General features: G+C 43.9%; 1 protein-coding gene across 8 annotated transcripts in view; it reads left to right on the forward strand.

The window, feature by feature from the left end:
* Positions 1–18,326, forward strand: part of PRKCA (protein kinase C alpha) — a 522,615-nt gene that overhangs the window by 269,410 nt on the left and 234,879 nt on the right. Inside the window, exon 4 of one of the 8 annotated variants that reach the window (XM_074020204.1) lies at positions 844–937. The exons of the other annotated variants lie outside the window; for them this stretch is intronic. The gene's annotated coding sequence lies outside the window, so the exon portion shown is untranslated. The remainder of the gene's footprint in view (positions 1–843; positions 938–18,326) is intronic. 8 annotated transcript variants of the gene reach the window in all.

An 18,326-nucleotide genomic window follows, 5' to 3' on the forward strand; every position in this document is an offset into this window, starting at 1 on the left:
GACACAGCCTCCGAGTAAGTCCAAGGAGAGCTCAGGGAGAGCTCAACGGGCCATGAGCCCCTTGCCAGCCTTCCAGGGACTTTAAGAGGGGATGTTGGGGAGAAGATGCTTAATGAAAGGATGTTTTGTAATTTAGAGAGAAAAAGGAAATTTATCCCGTAGATAACTAAACCCAAATGGGAATATTAGAAAATACAGTTGTCACATTATGTAATATTTGTACATTTTCCACTGCAAGTAAGAATACGTCCTTTCCTTCATTTTAAAATATGGAAAAAGTTGACCTTTCTGCTGCCATAAGAAAAATCAAGGGAAAAGGAGGTTTTATACATGATATGGGGAACTTGGTATAAGTATTTAGCTCAGTATGAAAAACAGCAACAGGAATATAAGGTAATTAATTCCTCTAAGTATGAAATGCAATCTTGAAAAAATAGGAAACAGGCGCCAAGGTGACGAGATAGGAAGACAAGCTGGGTGTTGTGCAGTGGCAACAAACAACTTCTGGAACGTTCCAGAGCGTGGCTTTGTAGCTGGAGAGAGCCTCCTGGCTTCTGTGTGGTGACCGAGACTGACCCCTGCTGGCGGGTTGTTGCTAAACCGTAGCTGTTAATGAAGCAGGGCAAAGGCCCTTAAGGAGGAGATCCTGCCAGGACACAGGCAGGTCTGTCTCCCAGGCCTGGCCTTGCACCAACCCTTGATGCTGTTGCCTGAATTCTCAGTGGGAAGAAAAATGGACCCAGCAGTTTTTAGTTTTTTGGTCTCAGTTTCCACCATTTCTCCCCTTTCCCAGTCTGGGATGTCAGTGTTTGCTCTCTCCTCCCTCCCCTCTGTTACCTCAAGGTTTCATGGAAAGAAAAAGCCCTGCTAAATCACAAAGAGGCTGAAAATTCCAGATCCACCTCGGAGCCAGCCACTTGAGAAATTTGATGCCAAGGTACTTTTTGTTTGGGAAAACATCCATATTAGGTTTATTTAAGAAGTATTTGAAAAATTCCTATAAGTGAAAATCAGATGGGAAGAAGTCCAGAAATCTGATTCATGCCATGACCATGATACAACCAAGATCCCCGTGAGCCAGTGGATGGGGAAGAGAGATAATGTACAATATTTGTATGTGTTTCCTGGAAAAATTCTTAAACAGATTATAAAAAGCACTAAGCGTAAAGGAAAATGTTAATACATTGACTGCATTAGATAATAGACCAGCAGAGGCCTGGCATGGTGACTCATGCCTGTAATCCCAGAACTTTAGGAGGGCGAGGCAGGCAGATCACTTGAGGTCAGTAGTTCAAGACTGGCCTGGCCAACACGATGAAACCCCGTCTCTAGTAAAATTACAAAATTAGCTGGGCATGGTGGCACACACCTGTAATCCCAGTTGCTTGGGAGACTGAGGCATGAGAATCACTTGAACCCCAAAGGCAAAGGTTGCAGTGAGCTGAGATGGCACCACTGCATGCCAGCCTGGATGACAGAACAAGACTCTGTCTCAAAAACCCCCCCCAAAAATAGATGTGCAGAGTCTATTTCTGGTAGAGGTTTGTGTTTTCCCCACTACATTTTCCACCAGCTTGTTCTGGGAGCTGCTTTTGGGTGCTGGTGAGGAGTAATTCGTGGTTTAGGAAGCTTGAGTGTGGGTGCTGGGTCATCCGCTTGCTGTTCAGCAGGGTATTGGAGGCTGGCGCTGCAGAAATCTGTCTTCAGTGCACTCGCTGGTGTTGCCATGGACAGCTCATTGGTATAGCTGGTGTGGAGGTAATGAAGTAGGGATGTTTTTAAAATGTAATTTTTAAAATGGGGTTTGAGAAGTAAACAGTTCCTTGTGGCATAAAATGACATTATAATCATTTAATTTTGAGATGATTTAAAAATCATTTCCTCATGTTCCGTGTTCTACAGGTTACCAGTCAGGAAAAAGGATAATTCTGTGGGACTCAATGAAGTAATGAAATTGAGAACAAAGCCTTGGAACTTACCCTTCCATGTTCCTAAAAGAGTTAGGCAGGCATATGTAGGTAAATCAAAGACTGAAAACTTGGGGTCTTTGGAAATTTTTTTTCTGGGTCATCTTTTTAATCTTAAAGCTAAGCCTTCAATTGCCAAGCAGTGGTTTTTTGCAATGAATGAGGCTGGTCAATAGGATATCTATATTTTTAAAAATCTCAACCACAAGTAACACCCTACACAAAAACCAATTATAGATAGATAGTAGACCTCATTGTAAAACAATAAATGTTCTAGAAAATGACAGAGCAAGAACATGTTTATGAAGTTGAGGTACAAAATAATTTTGTAAACAGGATCTAAATAGAACTAACCATAAAGGAAAAGATTGATATATAAGATTATAATTAAAATCAGGCATTTTTGTTAATTGAAACATTAAGGAGTGAAAGGTAGACAGGTATTGGGGGAAGATATTTGCTATACTTTTACCTATTAAAGGGCTTGTGTCCTGAATTAAAAAAAAAAAAAAAAAAAAAAGGGCACGGTGGCTCACGCCTGTAATCCCAGCACTTTGGGAGGCCGAGGCAGGCGGATCGCCTGAGGTCAGGAGTTCAAGACTGGCCTGGCCAACATGGTGAAACCCTGTCTCTACTAAAAATACAAAAATTAGCCGGGTGTGGTGGCAGGCGCCTGTAATCCCAGCTACTTGTGAGGTTGAGACAGGAGAATCCCTTGAACTTGGGAGGCGAAAGTTGCAGTGAGCTGAGACTGCGCCACTGCACTCCAGCCTGAGCAAGAAGATTGAAACTCCATCTCAAAACAAACAAACAAAACTCTTCCTACAGATCAGTAAGAAAAAGACAATCCAGTAGAAAAATGGGGAGGAGATTTGTAAACTTGATGAGAGATGATATAAAATGGACAATAAACATAAGGTGTTCAACCTAGGTCATCAGGGGAATGCAAATTAAAACTACAATGGGATGTCACCAGCAGTCATAAGAAAGAGTAAAATGGAAAAAACCACAGTACTAAGTGTTAGTAAGGACATGTTACCGGTATGCAAATTGCTATAAGCACTTTAGAAAACCGTCAGTATTGATTAAAGCTGAATACACACTCCTGTCACACAGCAGTTCTTCTCCTAGGTGGATCCCCAAAAGAAACATGTACATGTGTACCCCTAAAGTTCCTCACACGTAGATTGGACTTTTTTTGTATAATCCTATCATGGGGTACTGTGCAGCCCTAATGAGAAACCTGTTATGTGCAACAAAAGTGTGATTCTTGCAGACCTAACACACTGGGAGAAAGAACCCAGGCACAGAGTTACGTTTTCTGTATGTAAAGCTCAAAAAAGGGGCAACACTCATCTCTAGTGCCTAGGGGTCAAGACAGCCACATCCTCTTGCTGGGGAGAAGAGTGACTAGAACAAGCACAAGAGGACTTCTGGGACTCTCATTCCATTCTGACGATGGACGGGTTTGCGGATACACAGGCGAGTTTATGTTGTGAGAATCCATCAGGCTGCATATTATGACTTGTGCATGTAAAACATGTATGCCACACCTAATAAAACGTGTTTATTTTAGAAATGCCTTCAATATCTACAGCTATGATAGATCATAGAAAAAAAAGACACTTTAAAATTTCTAAAAAAAAAATGTTTAAAAAGCAGTGCCTTCGAACACCCAGGCTACCGCGCAGCGTGTTGCTACTGTCTGTGATGCCTGCGAGGCATGGGTGAGAGGAGGAGGCGATGCCAGTGAGTAGAGTGAGATGGTGATATTGCTAAATCACTTTCTTAGGGTGTGAAAGACTCTGCTTTAGCTCTTTTTCGGGCTTTTCTGCCATGCCTTACTAGTTTTGGCAGTTTTCCTATTAAAATTACATGTAATGTCTTGATATAACTGTGCTCGTCTGGAGCTGTGTATTTAAATAGCTGTAAACTTCTCAACCCAAATTGTGGGAATTAAATTTCCATTAGCAGATTGGCAGCATAATCTGGTGGGATGTTCTCTGGGCCCAAAGCCAAGAGCCCTGGGTTCTAGTTACAGCTTCTAGTCCGGACCTGGAGCGTGTCACTCAGCCATTCTCCATGGGTACCTCCCCGCCAAAATAATATTAAATCTACATGTGGAAATCACATCCACCCACCTCTGAGGTTGCTGTGAAGGTAAGGGAAGATAATATCTGTAAGCACTGTTTGCAGATTGCAACTGCAGAGTCATAAATCTGCTTGCATAAACCGCACATTCCGGAGGGATTCTGATTGTGTTTACATATACTTCTTAAATTTCATACTAAATGTCTGTAGACATGAAGATGTGAAAACAAAAGTTCAGTGAAAAAACAACCAACAGAATGGAGGAATTCTGGAGAAGTCTTAGCGTGTAGTGGTTTTCCTGTTCCTGATCCGTATCATGTTGTGGCATTGGATGTATTTATTTCTGTGATTTCATGTTACTAACTGACCATTTTGGATGGTTGAATATACAGGAGAGGCACTGGTTCAGGAAGTAATTTTTTTTTAACCCATATTTCAAAAGTAATTCTTGTTGGTATATACAAATATGTTTAAATTTTATTATTTGTCTTTTAACAAATTACAACGTGCCACATTAGGAATAAGTTTGACACAACTTAATCATTTTAACTGTTATTATCACTAAAATTTGCAGCATCGTCCTTCATGGAAGAAAAAGTTAATTTGGTGGAGTCTTTAGTCAAATTAATTGGTCAGAAGAAATACTGTATACTTAAATGGGGGGGGGGGGGAACCCTGTTTTAATGAACTTAATTTTAACAGAACAACCTTCCTCAATGAATGTTTTAGAAATGGTTTTTCTCAGGAAACAAACTGTTCACCTAGGCAGATGGTTTAAAAACTTTTGTTTGACAGTAAACATCTGCTTTTGCAAATTAAACCTTCCACGGAACCTGAGTCTGTAGGGCAGATAAAAGACCACTCTGAAGCAGGGGTGGGAGTGGAGATGGTAGAAAAATGGGTGGTAGATCTTCCCACTGAGTGTTTGGCTATTGAAATGAGAAGCCTGTTGGATGCCATGAAAAGCCAGATAATTGTTACTCTGAGTGGTGGTGCAGGGGACATTCTGTGTGTGGTTGTGTTATGCTGACATTCCATCCAGTATGCCACTCCATATAATTGGGATGCTGTCTGTTCACTTTGCTGATAGAGGTGGGATTCAGGGACTGTGGTGTCTGTGATGCTGTGATCCTAGACAAGGTAAGTGCCTGATACCTCTAGATGCTGATAGATTAAGCTTTAATTGAATTTATAGTTTCCAGAATGAATATTGTACTTTGAGAGGCTATAAAGAATATCAGGCTAGGCGTGGTGGCTCACACCTCTAATCCCAGCACTTTGGGAGACCAAGGTGGGCAGATCACCTGAGGTCAGGAGTTTGAGACCAGCCTGCCCAACATGGCAAAACCCCATCTCTACTAAAAGTACAAAAATCAACCAGGTGTGGTGGTGGGCACCTGTAATCCCAGCTACTCGGGAGGCTGAGGCAGGAGAATAGCTTGAATCCAGGAGAAAGAGGTTGCAGTGAGCCAAGATTGTACCATTACACTCCAGCCTGGGCCACAGAGCGAGACTCTGTCTCGCCGGGGATAGGGGGGAGAATATCAGTAACTGAGAAATACCCAGGATGAGCCACCTTTCCAGAAATGTTCCAGTTAATCAAATTATACTGGTAACCCACAGCTCACTGCAGCCTTAACTTCCTGGGCCCAAAATATCCTTCCACCTAAGCCTGCCAACTAACTGGGACCATAGGTGCACAACAGCATCCCTGGCTTTTTGATTTTTTGTAGAGATGGGCTCTTGCTGTGTTGCCCAGGCTGGTCTCAAACTTCTGGGATCAAGCAGTCCTCCTGCCTTGGCCTCCTAAAGTGCTGGGTCATGAGCCACCCCACCTGGCCCTGAGGCTTTTTTGACTAAAATATTTTAAAATGTTATATATTTTTAAAACTAGTTTTTGCTATAGTGTGAAATGAATATCTGTCCCCTTTTGAGTAAATTTCAATAAAAAGATACAGAATCCTGTAATTCAGTGATAAGGGAGTTTGGGAGGCCCTTACTTTCAGACCTGAAGAGTTTCATCCCCTTCCACCATTTCTGAAAGGATTCCGAGAACTGCTGGCTTGGGAACTTTTAAAAGTATGGATTTGTTTTTGTGAGTTTGTAAGAGCTGCGTTCTGTCTACAGAGGACCTTGTTAATGAATCCCTCCTGTTATGTTATTTTAGATAGAAATGCTTGGTTCGTGGGTTGCGCCCGTGACATAAACTCTGGGAAATAAGAAAATTATAGACAAACCAAAATAGAAAGCAGCTCCTCTCTCAAGGTGAGTTCAGCAGTTGTCAGTGGATTGATAAAAGGGCCTTGTCGTGAGCAGCTAAGCGCACACTCCTGAATGCCTTTTCATTATAAGAATGAAAATGAAGAGATAAAGGAGGTTTTTTTCTGAGTAATTCCAGCTCACACCGTGAGCAACAGATAGAGGCCAACTTTAAAATCTCCACAACTGAATTACACCTCCAAAACTTGTGATCTGTTCATTTTCTGCTGAAATCAGGAATACATGGGTCATTAATATTAAGTAGAATAGAAAAGAGAAAAGCAGTACCTAAATGCAACCATCTTTTTTATCCTCAGTTGGAAAAGTGTCTGTTTTCTTCTAATTACAAAGATACTGCATGCTCATTACAGGAAGTTCTAAGAGTATCAGAAAGTGTGAAGAATAAAAGATTACCCAAAATTCAGGGAAAAGATTGTTAAAACAATGTTGACAAGCATTTATAACAAAGCATAACATTATTCTTTGACATTATGCTTTGTTGTTGTTTTTAACAATCTACATCTAGCTTCCTAAGTATTTTTCATTTTGAAGTCCCACATTCACCCACCAGAATATACACTGAACTCATAAAAATATTCCACATTTTCAAAAGACGAAATACAGCCTGTAAATAAACACCTAGAAAAAAGGCCTCGCTGGGCACAGGAGTGCACGCCTGCAGTCCCAGCTCCTTGGGAGGCTGAGACGGGAGGATCGCTTGAGGCCAAGGAGTTTGAGACCAGCCTGGATAACACAGACCCCATCTCTAAAAAATAAATTTATTTAAAAATTTTTGAAAATGGCCTGAAGGGTATTAAAGACAACATTGTAAAACAAGATCCTGCTTAAGTTAATGAAATCACAACACCCAGGGTTGACAAGGGAGCTAAAAATGGCAGTCTTTTTCTGTCTTACGGCCTATATGTTGATATGGTATATTTGGAAAGGAATTTGGTGATATGTATCAAGAAGCTTTACTGTTTATAATCTTGATCTGAGAACTTCATTTTTGTATTTATTTGCCTAAAGGAAGACTCTATATTTAGAAGGGTGTTTGTGTTGAAATGGTCATTCCAGTGGAAATGGCCTACGTGGAATGGGCTGTACCCCAGTTAGACTTCAATTCAAATGGCTGTCTACCAGCTCTGAGCCTTGGGCAAGTCACTTAACCTCTAAGCCTCAGTCTCTACGTTTTCAAATGGGGATGACAATAATCCCTGCCTCAGAGTGTTTTTATGAAGATTACAGTGGAATTTAATATACAAAGCACTTAGAACCCTGTCTTAGCACAGAGAAACACTCAGCGCAGTTGTTACCCCTTCTCTTCAGGGGATACATTCCAGGGACTCCCATGGAAGCCTAAAACTCCGATAGTGTCTACCCTATATAAGCAGGTTGATTATCCCTAATCTGAAAATTTGAAATGTTCCAAAATCCGAAACTCAGTGGTGAAAGGAAATCCCCACTGGGGCATTTTGGATTTTCACATTGGGGTGTTTAACCAGTTCGTCTAAAACAGATATTCCAAAATCCAAAACAAATCCCAAGTTCAAAACACTTCTGGTCCCAAGCATTTTGGAAAAGGGATACCTAACCTGTACTATGTTTCTTATGCATTAATACGTCTGATCCATTTATAAATTAGGCAGAGTAAGAGATAAACAGTAAGAGATTAACAACAATAATAAAATAGAACAATTATAACAATATACTGTAGTAAAAGTTATGTGAACGGGGCCCCTCCCTCACTGAAAATATCATACTGCTGAGGTAAATCTCGGCATATGAAATTTTTACTTATTGGGAATTTTCACCTTTTCACTTAAAGTAATTTCCAGCTTCTCTTTGACGTACCTGAATTGCCGGCATCACTACTCTGGCAGTTTGTGGCCATTATGAAGTAAAATAAGGATTCCCTGAGCTCAAGCCCTGTGATACCTCAACAGTTGATCTATAACTGAGATGGCTATGAAGTGACTAAGAGGCAGTAGCAGCATCTACAGAAGGGGTCTGCTGGACAAAGAGATGATTTGCATCCCGGATGATACAGCGGGATGGTATGAGATTTCATCACACTATTCAGAATTGTGTGCATTTTAAAACTTACGAATTGGGCCAGGCGTGGTAGCTCGTGCCCGTAATCCCAGCACTTTGGGAGGCCATGGTGGGCATATCACTTAAGGTCAGGAGTTTAAGACCAGCATGGCCAACATTGTGAAACCCCATCTCTACTAAAAATACAAAAATTAGCCAGGCATGGTGGTGCACACCTATAATCCCAGCTACTCGGGAGGCTGAGGCAGGAGAATCACTTGAACCCGGGAGGCGGAGGTTGCAGTGAGCCGAGATCACATCCTTGCACTCCAGCCTGGGTGACAAGAGCAAAACTCTGTCTTAAAAAAATAAATAATACTTATGAGTTGTTTGTTTCTGGAATTTTCCTTTTAATATATTCAGACTGAGGTTGAGCACAGGTAATTGAAACTGGAAAGCAAAACCACACATAGAGGGATTACTTGTAAACATTGCCTGTTACCACCTTATGTATTGCTGTGAGGCTTGAATGGAGTAACACCTGAGGGCAGTGTCTGGATAGAGTAAACCAGCACCGCATATTCGATGATATTCTTAGTGTTAGTATTAGTACATAAAACTTAGAAACAGGACCAGGCACGTGGCTCACGCCTGGGATTCCAGCACTTTGGGAGGCCGAGGCGGGTGGATCACGAGGTCAGGAGCTTGAGACCAGTCTAACCAACATGGTGAAACCCTGTCTCTACTAAAAATACAAAAATTAGCCGGATGTGGTGGCATGTGCCTGTAATCCCAGCTACTCCAGAGGCTGAGGCAGGAGAATCGCTTGAACCCAGAAGGTGGAGGTTGCAGTGAGCCGAGATGGCGCCACTGCACTCCAGCCTGGGCCACAGACCCCCGTCTCAAACAAATAAACAAAAACTTAGAAACAAATATTCATCTAATAACTGGAGGAAAAGCAAAATAAATTTCAAATGGAGGCTATGCTGTTGAAAACAGTTGGTTACAACACAGTGTTCACTGTAAGGATACCAAATTTTGTGTGTACGGTTGCTGTACCTCTGCCAAAGGATATATGCATAGGAAGACGAAGTAAAAGTAGATTTATTCGACAGTTATAGTACCAGCTTCCATGGTGCCTGGCAAAGCATGAAGAAGCTTTGGTTTTGGCCTCTTGAAATTAATTTAAAGCATGAGACAGACTTAAGCCCATACTTTAGAGACCATTAAGATGAAGGAAGAGCTTGATAATTCTGGGCCAGTCTATAATTTGAAATAAATGTATTTTGAAGTGTCAAAGCCAGTGGCTCTTTACTGAAGCATGTAATTTGATGTCTATTGATTTTCGCAAGGTGCTTGAGGACTGTTTTCATGCTGAAATTTCATTTCGGCTGTTCGCAGGACAAGAGAAATTTGATACCCATGTACGACTTGACCAGGCTTGAAATTTCACTTTATTTGATGGCTTGGCTAGTCATATAGAAATTAGTGGGTTCAGGCTTCAGTGGGGAACACACACAGAGCCAGCAGCTGTGGCCCGTTCCTATCTCCTGAGTGAGCAGCATTCACGATGTTCTTTTCACTTAGAAAGGGCTTAGGGAGGATTTATGTGTTCACTGTCTCTCATTTCTGTTCTCAAACCCTTGTTTTCTCCATGGAATTTTTTTTTTTTTTTTTTTTTTTTGAGACAAGGTCTTGCTCTTTCACCCAGGCTGTAGTCCAGTGGTGTGATCTTGGCTCACTGCAACCTCCACCTCCCGGGCTCAGGTGATCCTCCCACCTCAGTCTCCCAAGTAGCTGGCACTACAGACAACGTACCACCAGTTAATTTTTGTATTTTTGGTAGAGACAGGGTTTGGCCATGTTCCCCAGGCTGGTCTTGAACTTCTGGGCTCAAGAGATCTGCCTGCCTCTGCCTCCGCCTCCCAGAGTGCTGAGATTACAGGTATGAACCACCGTGCTTGGCCCTGTGATGCACTTTTGATCATAGCAGTATTTGGTCAAAGGAGTTAAAAGATGGCAGAATAAATAGGCTTGTGGGCTAGGGAGCATCCAGGAGGGACACCTGGTCTTCCTTGAGAGTCCGGAGATGGGGATCTTTGCATCCCTCGCTCACATTGGTCAAGGCCTCATTTCTACTCCTGACGTCTGCTCCTGCTTTGGGCCTGAGAGGTGCAAGCTCTCTTTCCAGAGTAGAATAAGCAGATGGTGATTCTGAGCAATGTGGGATGTGGACTGCGGCCTGGGCAAAGGAGTCCCTTGAGATGAGTCCTCCATAGCAGCCAGGTTGCCACCCTGACTTCTGAGTCCACTTTTAGTCTCTTTTTCTGCAGGCCATGAAATGGCTCAGCCCCTGGCCTGCTTCAGACCTAGAGCTCAGCCAGCCTGCGCTTCGGCCCTGGTTATGGCTTGGGGGATCTGCTCTGTTTCTAGCCCAGGGAGGTGTGTAGTTTGTATGGGAGTGAACTACATCTTTTTAAAAATACATTTTCTTCTTTTCTTTTTTATCGTGTCCATGTATTTAGAGCTAAAGGGGGGATCCACAGCATGAGTTTACACTTCACCTTAGCCAGAAGTCCCTGCCACATTTATCCTTAGATCAGAGAGTGACACTGGAGTGAGGACAGGGCGGTGGGTGGGTGGGGCTGCCCTAGCCTGTTCCCAGATGCTGCATGAGTCATCGTTTTCAATCCTGCGCGCTTAGCTTCCGACCCCCGTCACCCTGCCACCCCCTCAGAAGCTGCCGCACACCTGCTGTGTGCCATGGACCAGCCGGAGTGCAGGGTTTGTGTCATGCGTCCCCTCCACCCCGCGAGCTCTTTCTTTAACCTTTCTCCTGCAGCTCCTCCTCAGCCCCCTTTGCAATGCCAAGTTCAGAAGCTGTGTTTCCCTTCCTCAGCCAGCTAGCAAGAGACTGAATTTAAAAACTAACAAAACAACCCTCATTGTCTCCCTTTGATATTTGCCTTTCATCTCATCTGTCCCAGGGTCAGGGCATCCACCTAGGCCAGCACTCTGGAAAGGCACCTCACCTGTGACAGGTAGAGCCCAGCAAGTCAGCCCAGGCTTCTGCACATGGTCATGTCCCCATGGGTTTGTCCTTGGAAACGCTTCAACTCCAGGGAGCCTCAAGTCCTTGGCGAAGGATGAAGTGGAAGGGGAATGCAGCATGAGGGAGTCTTTCTCTTCATATTCGCCGCCCGAAAATGATGATGGCTCAGGAAGTGCACCTTCTAGACGAGGTGGTCTCAGCAAGCCTTAAAACCATCTGGTCAACAAGAGCAAAACATGTATAAGGCCACGAATGTACCTGGGGCTGGTTTGGTTTGCACAAACTGCCCCCTCCTCTGAATGATGTGTAAATAAGAAAGAAAATAGTAAACCCAGCTCCCTGCCAAGTCATTCTAAAGATGTAGCCCTGTCTTTGCTGGCCAGGTTTGTCTTCCCTTTAGTGTAGAAGACATCAGGGCCCACTTCTGCATCTTGGGCCTGTGGTTTCTGTCCTCTTCATCCAGATGTGCGACTGTCATGATGGTGTCCTAACCGGCCACCTATCTCTGGTCTTGTCCCTCCTCCCAGCCATCCTTGGGCCCCCTTGCACTGTGGGTCACGTCCCCTTGTCAACGCTCATCTGTTTCAAACTGCGGGTGGCTCCCCGTGCAGCTCACCGGGCAGGCCTCTGTGAACCAACTCTAGGCGTCCTCTCCAGCCTCACGTTGCTTCTCACCTCTGCACTTGCAAGAGGCTACTTGTGCTTCTGTGCGGGTCGTGGACTCTCAGGGCTCCCTGCGTCTGCGGGGGCTGCTGCTTTCTGCCTGGAGCATGTGCACGTGCGCGTTCCCTACTCAGTACACAATCATCCCCTGCTGTGGTGCCGGCACACAGCAGAGAGCAAGAGAAGTGGCTTTGCCCCCCATTGAACAGACAGACTAGTAGGGAAGACAGACATCAAGCTAGTCATCATGGCCATAATTACATAATTACCCCTTATGACAAGAGCTGTGAAGTGGCAGGAAAGAGGCAGACCAGGGTCAAGGATGGCCTTCCTGTGGTGTGATGTGTAAGCTGGAATTTGGGTAGGAAATAGCTGGAGAAAGAGCCTGAAGAAAGATGTTTCCAGAACCTGGGATCAAGATGTGTGAAAGTCGTGATGGGAAAATGAGGATAACGGTAGCAGTGGGTAGGGGTCAGAGGTCATGCTTACCGAGGGTTTACCGTGTCAGGCACAGGTCTGTGTTACCTCATCACATCCTCATAGGACACTGCAGGGAAGGTGCTTTTACCATCCCCACTGCACACACGTGGAAACTGAGGCACAGAGAGGCCAGTGGGCATGCCTGAGCTCACGTGGCTGGTAGTGTGGCGGGATTTGGACCCAGGTAGTCTGGGTCCCAGGATCAAGCTGCAGTCACTGCAGCATCTTGCTGGGGCCTTGGAAGAGGCCTTTGTGACTGGAGCTGAATCCAAGGAGCTAAGGCTGGAAGGCAGAGGCAGAGGCAGAGGCAGGACCAGCGAGACGGTTTAGGAAGTGAGTGATGGAATTTGGATTTTTATGTGATCAGACTTGGTTGGGAGGACAGTGGATTGGAGGAGAGGCAAGGGAAGGAGGCAGAGAGAGGAATTAAACACCGAAGGTTAAAAAAAAAATCGGGGATTCGACTTCCCGCCTTCCTTCACCTGGTGCTCTCTCCTTATCCTTCAAGTCCTGGTACAGGTGTCAGTTTCTCTCCTTGGCTCACTCTCTTTCTCTACGCTAGAGATCCTCAAGATCAGGGGAGATGTCTTGGCATCTCTCAGGGTTCCTCATGCATAGGGGGCTCTCTACAAATAGATGAAAGGAATGGAGGGAAAATAGTTATAAAGCTAAGAAGCAAGATGTTTTATTGAGGAATTTAACTTTTCAAGTTCATAATTCTGATGTGACTTTCACAGTGTAAGCTGCCTGCGGCTGATACTTTACTTATGGAGTACCAGTGGTCTGTTATTCAAGCTAAAATTTCCATTTCCTTATTAGCATGAGTGACCAGGATTACTCCCCTAGCTCCACATTCTTAGGGAGTCAAGAGGTCGCTTTCAGCAGGCCAATCTGCGCACGACCTGCTGGTGCCGCAGCATTCCTTACTCAGATCTCAGAGACCCTGGGATTTTGCAGTGCTCTGGAAAGCTGAGAGGGCTGGCGCTGGGGGCCGGCTGGGATGGGAACAGGCTGCCCCTCTTGGCTCTCCACACAGGCCTGAGAGCCACGTGGTCCCACATGAGACACTGAGCTATGTGTGGGCTCCGCCTCCAGGGTTCCATGCATTCTTAGCGTCTCAGCAATCCAAGGACAAGCACATCAGCTTCCACGTAGTTAAACATAAGAAAGTTGTCCGTATTTTAATATAAACTTTACTGACATTTAAACATGCATACTTCATGAAAAGTACAATATTGTAAATGTGCGGTAAAATGGGTTTTCGCCAAACTGAACACACTTAAGATCAAAACATGCCCACATTTGCACCCAGATCAGGAAACAGAACATGACGCCACCCTGCATCCTTCTTGCTTCCCTTCTGTTTACTGTACTCCTTGCAAAGGTAACCTTTGTCATCGCTTCTAACAGCCTGGATTAATTTTGCCTGTTTTTTGAGCTTTCTACCAATGGAATCATACAATGTGTAGAAAGGATGTACATTTAAGATGAGATTTGTTTTGGTTCCCCCCTTTCCCCGCCAGTGCTCAATTTATCCCGTGTTCCTAGAAATAATAGAGATAACACAAGTGGAAGACAGTCTCACAGTCTCATGAGAGGAAGGTTATCCATCCGGGGTCAAACCATGCTTGGCACAGAGCCACTCGTTAGGATTTAGCAGTAATTAAAATGACTGTGTTGTTTATAAATTGTTTTATGAGTACATTAGTGCCTTGTTTATTTTTTATCACCAGAGAAAAAGTGATTCTCCTAAGTAAATGTTGTAGATCAGTGGTGAGCAAACTTTTTCAGCCAAGGGCCAGATAGTAAATATTTTCGGCTTTGCAGGTGCATATGGTCTTTGTTGCAACCACTCAATTCTGCTCTTGGGATGCAAAAGCTGCCTTGGACAATATATGCACAAATGAGGCTGGCTGTGCTCCAAAAAAGCTCCATTTGTGGACACTGAGATGGGAAGTTCACATAATTTTTACTTGTCACAAAATATTATTCTTCCAACTTTTTAAACTTGAATCTTTCTGAAGTGTTTTTGTTTTTGTTTTGAGACGGAGTCTCGCTCTGTCTCTCAGGCTGGAGTGCGGTGGTGCGATCTCAGCTCACTGAAACCTCCGCCTCCCAGGTTCATGCCATTCTCTTGCCTCAGCCTCCCGTGTAGCTGGGACTACAGGCGCCTGCCACCACGCCTGGCTAATTTTTTGTACTTTTAGTAGAGACAGGGTTTCACTGTGTTAGCCAGGATTGTCTCGGTCTCCTGAACTTGTGATCCACCTGCCTCAGCCTCCCAAAGGGCTGGGATTACAGGCATAAGTCACCGTGCCTGGCCATCTTTCTGAAGTTTTTAAACACTGATTTAAATTCTCAGGATGAGCTGAGAACATTTTCTTAGTAAATATGGGCAACATGGTATAATAAAAACATGGAACCCCTGGCACTGTCCTTTTGCCGTGTCTCTTTGGGCAAGTTTTAACTTCTCTGGATCTGTTTCATCTTCTATGGGACAGGGATAATAGGAAGGACATTCCACCAGTAGCCCCAGGATAGCTGTACTAGTTATTTGTGAACAGAACCCCATCTGGAGAGTCACAGAGGATCCTAGTTGGTCAGCTTTCAGGCTGTGGCAGTTGTTAAATATTCTGAATATCACTCTTTTTCATGACATCCTCTCTACTGAGGTCTTGTATGCACTATGGCCAGCATTTGCCTCGCATATAGTAATTGCTCCTTCTCCTCTTCCCATGGAAATGGCTGTAGGCATTCTTGGCTAAGAGGGATACTTTACTTTTGTATTAACTACCCTGAAGGGGTGGCCTGCCCCTCCACACCTGGCGTTTCTCATCAGGTGGAAGAGAGACTTGAGAAAAGAAAGAGACACAGAGACTAAAGTATAGCGAAAGAAAAGTGTTCCCTCGGTTTTTATTGATCAGTATCTTTACCATCTCCGAGAGGGGGATGTGGCAGGACAATAGGGTAATAGTGGGGAGAGGGTCAGCAGGAAAACGTGAGCAAAGATCTCTGTGTCATAAATAAGTTTAAGGAAAGGTGCTGTGCCTTGATGTGCATGTATACAAACATCTCCACAAACATTTTAGTGCATTAAGGAGCAGCATTGCTGCTAGCACGTCTCACCTCCAGCTGTAAGGCGGTTTTCTCCTATCTCAGTAAATAGAACATACAGTCGTTACACCGAGACATTCCATTGCCCAGGGACGAGCAGGAGACAGATGCCTTCCTCTGTCTCAACTGCAAAGAGGCCTTCCTCTTTTACTAATCCTCTTCAGCACAGACCCTTTACGGGTGTCGGGCTGGGGGACATGATCAGGTCTTTCCTTTCCCACGAGGCCATATTTCAGACTATCACTGGGGAGAAACCTTGGACAATACCTGGCTTTCCTAGGCAGAGGTCCCTGCAGCTGTCCACAGTGTTTGTGTCCCTCGGTACTTGAGATTAGAGAATGGTGATGACTTTTAACAAGCATACTGCCTTCAAGCACTTGTTTAACAAAGCGCATCCTGCATAGCCTTAAATCCATTAAACCTTGAATAAACACAGCACATGTCTCTGCAAGCACAGGGTTGGGGGTAGAGTTACGAATTAACAGCATCTCAAGGCAGAAGAATTTTTCTTAGTACAGAACAAAATGGAGTCTCTTATGTCTACTTCTTTCTACATAGACACAGTAACAGTCTGATCTCTCTTTCTTTTCCCCACAACTACCCCCAACTCAGGGACTTCTGTGCTACAGGTAGAATATCCTTATCCAAAATGCTTGGAACCGGATGTGTTTTAGATTCACATTGTTGGATTTGGGATTTGCCGTGGTTTGGCTGTGTCCCCACCCGAATCTCACCTTGAAGTGTAATAATCCCCACGTGTCAAGAGTGTTGCCAGGTGGAGATAATGGAATCATGGGGGCGGTTCCCCCCATACTGTTCTCATGGTAATGGATAAGTCCCATGAGATCTGATGGTTTTATAAGTGGGAGCTCCCCCTGCACAAGCTGTCTTGCCTGCCACCATGTAAGATGTGATTTTGCTCCTCATTTGCCTTCTGCCATGATTGTGAGGCCTCCCCAGCCTTGTGGAACTGTGAGTCCATTAAACCTCTTTCCTTTATAAATTGCTTAGTCTTGGGTATGTCTTTATTAGAGCGTGAGAACAGACTAACACAGGACTCTCAACCTGTAGTTTGTCTAGTTTTCTATTCCCCTAGTGGCCACCAGGATGTGAGCTGTACCGTCACCTAGCCTACCTTCAAGTCAGCTCCTCTACCAACTCTACCTTGCTGTTTCAGATGGGTAGGTTGATTAAAACTCTCTAAAGCCAGAGGAGCCCTGCATTCCACCCTCAGCTGAGCGTGAGCCCTGTGTGACCTAGGAAGTCAGTAGCATGGACTTTGGGGCCAGACAGCCTGGTGGAATCCCAGCCCCTGCCATTTATGTTATGTGCATCCTGTGACATGTTACTTACCTTCTCTGTTCTTCCGTTTCCTCCTCTGTGAAATGGGGAGAAATAGCAGCTACTGTATAGTTGCTGTGAGGATTTGGTGAATTAGTGTGTGAGAACATTTCAAACAGTCCAGGAAGCACTGTGTAAATATTTGCTATCATTATTTTTTTGTTTTCACTCCAAACATATTGCTTGGTTCTGATGCTTTCTAATGATAGTTGAGGTTCCCAGGTATATGACCTCTAGATTAGAGAATTTACATATTAAATGACAGATTTGGTGTTGTGGGGAATCTCATGGGCATTGTTTTAGGATTTGATTATTTTCTATTGTATCTCATTGTCCTCTTCTTAATAGCTCTAGACATCTAACCCTGAGCTAATGTTTTACTGTTCTGTTACTCAGAAAAATTCTGAAATGCAGGGGTTAAGAATGGACAATCAAGTCTTAAGTGCTTTGCAAAATGAATTTATTCCTTTGAGAATTAAAGTGATGTCCTGAAGGAAGTCACAGTTAATGGTTAGTTTCCTTTAGGGAAATATTCTTAAATAATTATAGTGCTGGTCTCACATATCTTTGATGGAAACCAAACAACTCCTGGGTTAATGTTTAGTTAAATGAACCAAAAAAAAAAAAAAGTATCACTTTGCTTAGTTAGAAGCAGAGGAAAATATTATTCGAATGGAGAAATGTTTGAAAATGAGAAATAAATATGTTACGGTGGTGGGATTACAGATGATAAGTATTTTTCTTTTTTTTAAAGATGGATTTGCCTTTTAAAAAGGGGAAAAAGCCTGAAGCTGTTACAGTCTGTCTCTAAACTAAATTATCTTCACTGCAATCTAACATTGTGCAGCTAAGTGTCATAAAATTAAGACCCACAGCCTAAACCCTCTAATAGGTAAGACTATTCTAAGACACTGGTAACACGTCTCTGAAGAGTGCTGGCGTTTTGTGCTGTTAGTTTCCTGGGTTGATTTTGGTTTGAGTTCACAGCAGAAGTCTGTTGGGTGGGCAGAAAGGAAGAATCATCACGCTGGGACATGAGTCCGAGCGAGTCCTGTCTGTCCTCTGCATTCTTCCTTCCCCCGCATTGTCCTGGCTCGGCTTCAAGCAAGTCTGTGAGGTAAAGGTTGGTGGCTTAGTATCCTAGGGCTTCTGTGACAAATTATCACAATCTGGTAGTTTTTATTGTTTTGTGTTTGTTCGTTTGTTTTGGTTTTGGTTTTGGTAGAAGGCAAATGAGGAGCAAAGTCACACTCTGTGGCCCAGGCTGGAGTGCAGTGACTTGATCTCGAGCTCACTGCAACCTCCGCCTCCCGGTTTCAAGCAAT

The sequence above is a fragment of the Macaca fascicularis genome, chromosome 16 (assembly GCF_037993035.2).
Source record: "Macaca fascicularis isolate 582-1 chromosome 16, T2T-MFA8v1.1".
NCBI lineage: Eukaryota > Metazoa > Chordata > Mammalia > Primates > Cercopithecidae > Macaca > Macaca fascicularis.